The sequence below is a fragment of the Pinus tabuliformis genome, chromosome J (assembly GCF_031772625.1).
Source record: "Pinus tabuliformis cultivar Carrire ecotype Pingquan chromosome J, CPIR1, whole genome shotgun sequence".
In the NCBI taxonomy this organism is placed as follows: domain Eukaryota; kingdom Viridiplantae; phylum Streptophyta; class Pinopsida; order Pinales; family Pinaceae; genus Pinus; species Pinus tabuliformis.
In genome coordinates this window covers 231,426,864-231,433,394 of record NC_142295.1, presented here as the reverse complement: position 1 = coordinate 231,433,394, position 6,531 = coordinate 231,426,864, and the positions used below count along the sequence as shown (strand labels likewise).

The 6,531-nt window shown below is 43.6% G+C and overlaps 1 pseudogene; it reads left to right on the top strand.

Moving 5' to 3' along the window:
• Nucleotides 1-836: 836 nt before the first annotated feature.
• Nucleotides 837-5,445, top strand: LOC149226579 (aquaporin PIP2-1-like; annotated as a pseudogene).
• The last annotated feature ends 1,086 nt before the right edge of the window (nucleotides 5,446-6,531 follow it).

Sequence of the window (6,531 nt, the reverse complement as noted above, 5' to 3'; positions counted from 1 at the left end):
ATTGACCATGGTTGACCATGATTGATATTATAAACTCAAGGGATTGTTATTATAAATCCAAGGGAATATTATTAAACCCAAGGGACTAATATTATAAACCCAAGGTATATAAACCCTAAGATAAATATTGTAAAAACTAAAATAAACATGATTGAGCATGGTTGACCATCGTTGATTTTCATATAGAGACAATCCATGTGACAATGTGACGTTGGAACGCGGTTGACGCTAGACCAGGGTTGACCATAAGGACTAATATTATAAACCAAAAGGTATATAAACCCTAAGATAAATATTGTAAAGAATAAAATAAACATGGTTGACCATGATTAACCATGGTTGGCTATCATTGACCATTGTTGACCATGATTGATATTATACACCCAAGTGATTGTTATTATAAACATGTTGATGGTGCTAGAAATCCATCAACCAAGGGGATCTCCCCGATATTAAGTCCCAACTAGACCTCACACCATTTGGTGTAGGAGTCCCATCCAGTATAAAGACGTGGTTTCCATACACTTATAGATTTGCCTTGGCTCTAGCTGTCAGCACATGAGAGTGTTACGCTAGTATCTTCAATCATCAAGGTATGTGTGCCTCATGAGTGCATAATGTAACTCATGTCTAGGTTCTGTAGGTTCTTGTGAAACTGGTCCCCTGACTGTTACAGCAAATCCAGCTCGCTTATTCTCTACAGTCATCTGACGGCTACGGTACGTTAGGTCTCCTCAGTACTATATAACCGACCGTCTTAGTCTGTAAAATCCACACAGTGGAGTATCCGTTATTAGCAGTACAGTTTTTGCTGTTAAGCTAAGGAGAAGAGCAGGATGGCAGCGATGCAAGTAGAAGGCGGAGAGAAACCGACAAGGGATTACGAAGATCATCACCCCACCCCTTTTTTGGATTCGCTAGAATTGAAGTTGTGGTCGTTCTACAAAGTCGCCATAGCTAAGTTCGTTGCTACGCTGCTTTTCCTCTACATAACACTCACAACTGTTGTTGAAAACAAAGCAACCAAACGCACATGTGGCAGAGTGGGGTTGTTGGGAGAAGCCTTCGCTTTCGGAGGAATGATTTACGTTCTCATATACTGCATATCGAGAATTTCAAGTATAAGAAGCCAAGCATATTCGGCAGCCCTGATCATAATCTGATTCCATATTTCATGTAAATATACTGAAATATCACGTTAATCATCAATGCGTGTGTGCAGGGGGTCACGTCAACCCGACAGTCACGTTTGCACTGTTTCTTGCCCGGAGGGTCTCTTTTCCTCGCGCCCTGTTGTACATTGTAGCTCAATGCCTGGGTGCCCTATGTGGAACTGCCCTTGTGAAGGGCATTCAGGGGAGTTTATATGCCTCCAACGCAGGTGGATCCAACTCTGTATCTTTCGGTTATTCCAAGGAAACTGCCCTTCTTACGGAGATAATTGGCACGTTCGTCTTGGTTTACACCGTCTTCTCTGCAGCAGACCCCAAGCGCAAAGCCCGCCACTCCCACATCCCTGTACATAACAAAAATCATACTTTGCCACCCTTCAAACTCTTTCTCTATATATATAATCCATGTGGATGTTGGTGGCCACCCACCTATCCCATTTGGACCCCCACAACTGTCTCTTTCAGTTCTTCAGTTTCCTTAATTATAGCATAGTTTACTATTTTTAGCAGTTTTTCGGGTCCTAAACTTCCGAAGCCATTTTGAGGCCCTAAACGATGTTTTTTGGGAAATCCACCGCCAGCAATTTTTCTGATAAAAATCGTCTTTTCCGTCGTAGTCCTCGGAGAGATCTTTCCAACGGGCTATCATGCGCGTCAAACGGAGATAGTACGACCAATTCGCGACCCTAGGAAGTTGATGTACCAACTTACCCAAAAACGGGGCCCACAATCTGGCGTTTCATCTTCTAGGGTTAGGTTTTGGAATGTGAAGGGTTTTCCATTGTTTCTCAACAATAAATAGGCCCTCGAGCCTCATTGTAACACAATTCGAAATAGTTCAGAGGCATGTAGCCGACACATCTCTTCTCAGAGATAAGCTACCATCGCCCTAGCTGGTTTATTTCTATTTGTAAGCATATTTCAATATTCTCCATTAATGAAATGAAGTATTATTTCCGCTGCATCTCTATTTTTATGGTTATCACATCTCTATATTTATGGTTATCTCTATAATCTATTGCGTTCTTGCTTAAATCCGGATCAGTGGTATCAGAGCGGTCTACTTTTTCTCTGTTTTTCTTTGCATGTCCCCAACAAGGTCAGGATATAAGGAGTTAGGGCTTGAATTGGTCAAATCTTTGCAAGACCAGCCTCACAAATCTCGACGACCTCCCATGGTAGATGAGAAGAAAGACGAGGGGGCAGGAGATCCTATCAGAATATTGCTCGAAGAAGCCCTCGAGCGACAAAGGAATGCGATGATGGACAGCTTTGCCCAAATCCTTCAGCGGCTACCTAGAGGCGATGCATTAGCTTCCAACAGTTACTCTGGAAATGCCACACCATTTAAGGTACAAGTAAATTTTGAAATCCCCATCTTCGAGGGTCAAATAGATGCAGATGCCATAGAAAAATGGTTAAATCTGCTCGATGGGTATTTTTCTGTTCATGAATTTTCAAGTCGGGAAAAGATTGTTTTCGCTCTTCTCAAAGCAGCCCCCCACGTCAAGGACTGGTGGGAAACCTACTGCGAACAGAAAGATGAAAGTACAGGCTCACTGTTTTCAGCCGCACCCACTTTGAATGACTTCCGGGATGCCATCAAGGAGCAGTACTACCCTGTCAAAAGCTATGAGGACAAATACATCAAATGGACCACCCTACGGCAGGGACGAGATCAAGATGTGTCGGAGTTCACAAACATTTTTCATACCCTTCGCACACAATTGGGTATCAAAGATTCTGAGCTGCATCTGGTACTCAAATACCGTGGCTGCCTACACAGATACATCCAAGAAGAGATGGAGTTCTTGAACATCTCCTCACTTGGCACAGCATACCGATACACTGTCAAAATCGAGCAAAAGTTCAAACAGAAGAAGCGAGACTTTGCATCTGTAAATCCAAAGCCCAAAGGACAAAGCCAAGGCGGGGTGACCCAAGACAACCCGTCAGAAAAGAACAACACCACGAAGCCGAAGAAGGACACGGGAAAGTGGTGTGAGTTCCACAAGAGTCCCACTCATAACACAAGTGAGTGTCGGACCAAGCAGTCACTGGTGGCCGAGGTGAAGGCTTCCGAATCAGATGCATGTTCCGACTCTGAGTTAGAACCCGACAAGGGGAATGACAAAGAGAAGCAGATCATTGATGTGGATCCCAACGCCACTGTTGCTACTGCCAAGATCCAGAAAAATGAGCCCGAAGATCCAGAGGAGGGGGAACGGCTTTTCCACTCACAGATGTGGGTGAAGGGTTCGTCGCTGCAATTCATTGTCGACAGTGGCAGCCAAAAGAACGTCATTTCAGCAGAGGTCGTGAAGCCGTTGGGCCTACCAACTACACCACACCCACAGCCGTACAGTATCGGTTGGCTTCACAAAGGACGAGATCTAAAAGTTCGCCAGCAGTGCCGCCTTCCCTATAGCATCAAGCCCTTCACAGATGAGGTATTGTGTGATGTTACACCTCTGGATGTTTGTGATGTACTATTAGGCCAGCCATACTTGTGGAGGCGACATGCTATGTATGAGTCAAGGCCTCGCGCTGTCATCATTTCTTTGGATAATTCATTATACAGGATACCAGAGGTAGCCCCACCTACCGCCACCTCTTTGATTACTGGTAAGAAAGGCAGCAAGCTCATCTCACAGACTAGGAAATTTATTTTCTGTCTGGTTCGCTCCCAAAATAAGGGGAATATTGTTGCTACATCCATGACCCCCGCGAAGGGTTCCTCCACACAGCAGCAGCCACAGAGGGATACAATTGTGACAGAACACAGGAATAACTTCTCCTTACCTGGAGGGGTACCACACAAGTTTCAGGTGGACGACAAAGTTTGGTTACATTTGCAGAGGGAGCGCCTTACCAGAACCCATCAGAAACTCAGAGCACTTCGACATGGTCCTTACACCAGTAACAAGGCTACGGGAAACAATGCTTTGAAGCACAGCGTTCCTCCATTCCTCCGCTTGCACCGAGTGTTCAATGTGGACCGTCGCCGACCATGCTCCCCACCATTTCTGGACACATCAAAGATTGCAGAACAGCTCACCAGAGACCCAGCTCACCAGAAGCTCCCTCATCTTAGGGTGGAACTCAACGCAATGGGGACCATTGCTTCCTAAGGGGGGAGGAATGATCCATGTGGATGTTGGAGGCCACCCACCTATCCCATTTGGACCCCCACAACTGTCTCTTTCAATTCTTCAATTTCCTTAATTATAGCATAGTTTACTATTTTTAGCAGTTTTTCGGGTCCTAAACTTCCGAAGCTGTTTTGAAGCCCTAAACGATGTTTTTTGGGAAATCCACCGCCAGCAATTCTTCTGATAAAAATCGTCTTTTCCGTCATAGTCCTCGGAGAGATATTTCCAACGGGTTATCATGCGCGTCAAACGGAGATAGTACGACCAATTCGCGACCCCGGGAAGTTGATGTAACAACTTACCCAAAAACGGGGCCCACAATCTGGCGTTTCATCTTCTAGGGTTAGGTTTTGGAATGTGAAGGGTTTTCCATTGTTTCTCAACAATAAATAGGCCCTCGAGCCTCATTGTAACACAGTTCGAAATAGTTCAGAGGCATGTAGCCGACACATCTCTTCTCAGAGATAAGCTACCATCGCCCTAGCTGGTTTATTTCTATTTGTAAGCATATTTCAATATTCTCCATTAATGAAATGAAGTATTATTTCCGCTGCATCTCTATTTTTATGGTTATCGCATCTCTATATTTATGGTTATCTCTGTAATCTATTGCGTTCCTGCTTAAATCCAGATCAATATATATGAACCAATTGGTGTTATTAAATACTCATTCACTGTTGGAAATTACTAATATGACTAATTGGTTAATGCAGGTTTTGGCTCCCATTCCAATTGGGTTAGCGGTATTCTTGGTCCATTTGGCAACCATTCCCATCACAGGCACAGGCATCAACCCTGCCAGGAGCTTTGGCCCCGCTGTGATATACGGTCATCAAAAATCATGGGACGACCTTGTAAGATTTATCTATAATTCTCTCTTTGGAAGCATTACATTTTACTTATCTAAATAACCTCAAAAGGAGATTTCTATGTATAGAAATGAAATTTGATGTTGACTTATCGTTTAATGGATTGAATGTATTACAGTGGATATTCTGGGTTGGTCCGCTGATTGGAGCTGCGGTTGCTGTGGTATATCACCAGTACATTCTAAGGGCGGGTCGTTTGGCCTGAAAAACTCGGGATCGTCGCGTGGCCACCCAACCAGTGTATTGTACTAGAATGAAAACTTCACAGGACCTCTCATAGGTAGGGTAGTGAAGCACTACCCCATGAAAAAGTTTAGAATGGTAACATATAGGCCTTCCTCCCTACATGAAGACAACTCCCATAGCATACCCACTCATATCTGTCTCCACTTCAAAGGGCCACTACAAGTTTGGTAATGCCAGAACTAGTGCTTCACTGATCTTCTTCTTTAACTCATCAAAAGCCTTCTGCTGACCTTTCCCCACTGGAAACTCTTGCCACTTGCTATTATGGCATGGAGCGGTGTTGCTACTGCTAAAAACGAGGCTATGAATTTCCTCAGTATGCTCCAATGAAACTCCTAACCTCAGTAACATTATTAGGCACCAACCATTTCAAATGGCCTCCATCTTGGAAGGATCTATCTTCAATTCTCCTCCACCGATCACATATTCCAAATACACCAAGGACTGTTGCGCAAACGTGCACTTCTTGAGATTTTCCAGCAACTGGTGCTTCTTCAATGTTTCCAGCACCTACGTCAAATGTGAAATATGCTCCTCCCAGGTAGAACTATATACCAGTATATCATCCAAATAGACAATAACAAATGAATCTATAAAACAATGTAGTACATCATTAATTAATCTCATAAATGTAGTTGGTTAATTACATAGGCCAAAAGGCATAAGTAACCACTCATACAAACCTTGCCTAGTTTTGAAGGTGGTCTTCCATGTGTCTTCTTCTTTGACTCAAACCTATTATATCCAGACTTCAAGTCCAACTTGGTGAAATAATTTGCTTGCTGCAGCTGATCTAGTAGATTGTCTATCCTGGGCAAGGTGTATCTGTTCTTGACCATGATTTTATTCAACACCTTGTAATCTATACACATCCGCCAAGTCCTATCCTTCTTAGGCACAATGATGATGGGTGACCCACATGGTGATGTACTCATTCAAATGACACCATGTTCCAGCAGTTGCTGCAACTATTTCTTCACCTCACTTGCTTCTATAACAAACTACCTATAAAACTCGATATTTGGTAATGGGGAGTCGAGCAATAGCTGGATATTGTGCTCCACTTATCTTTTAGGGGGTAACCCTTTAGGT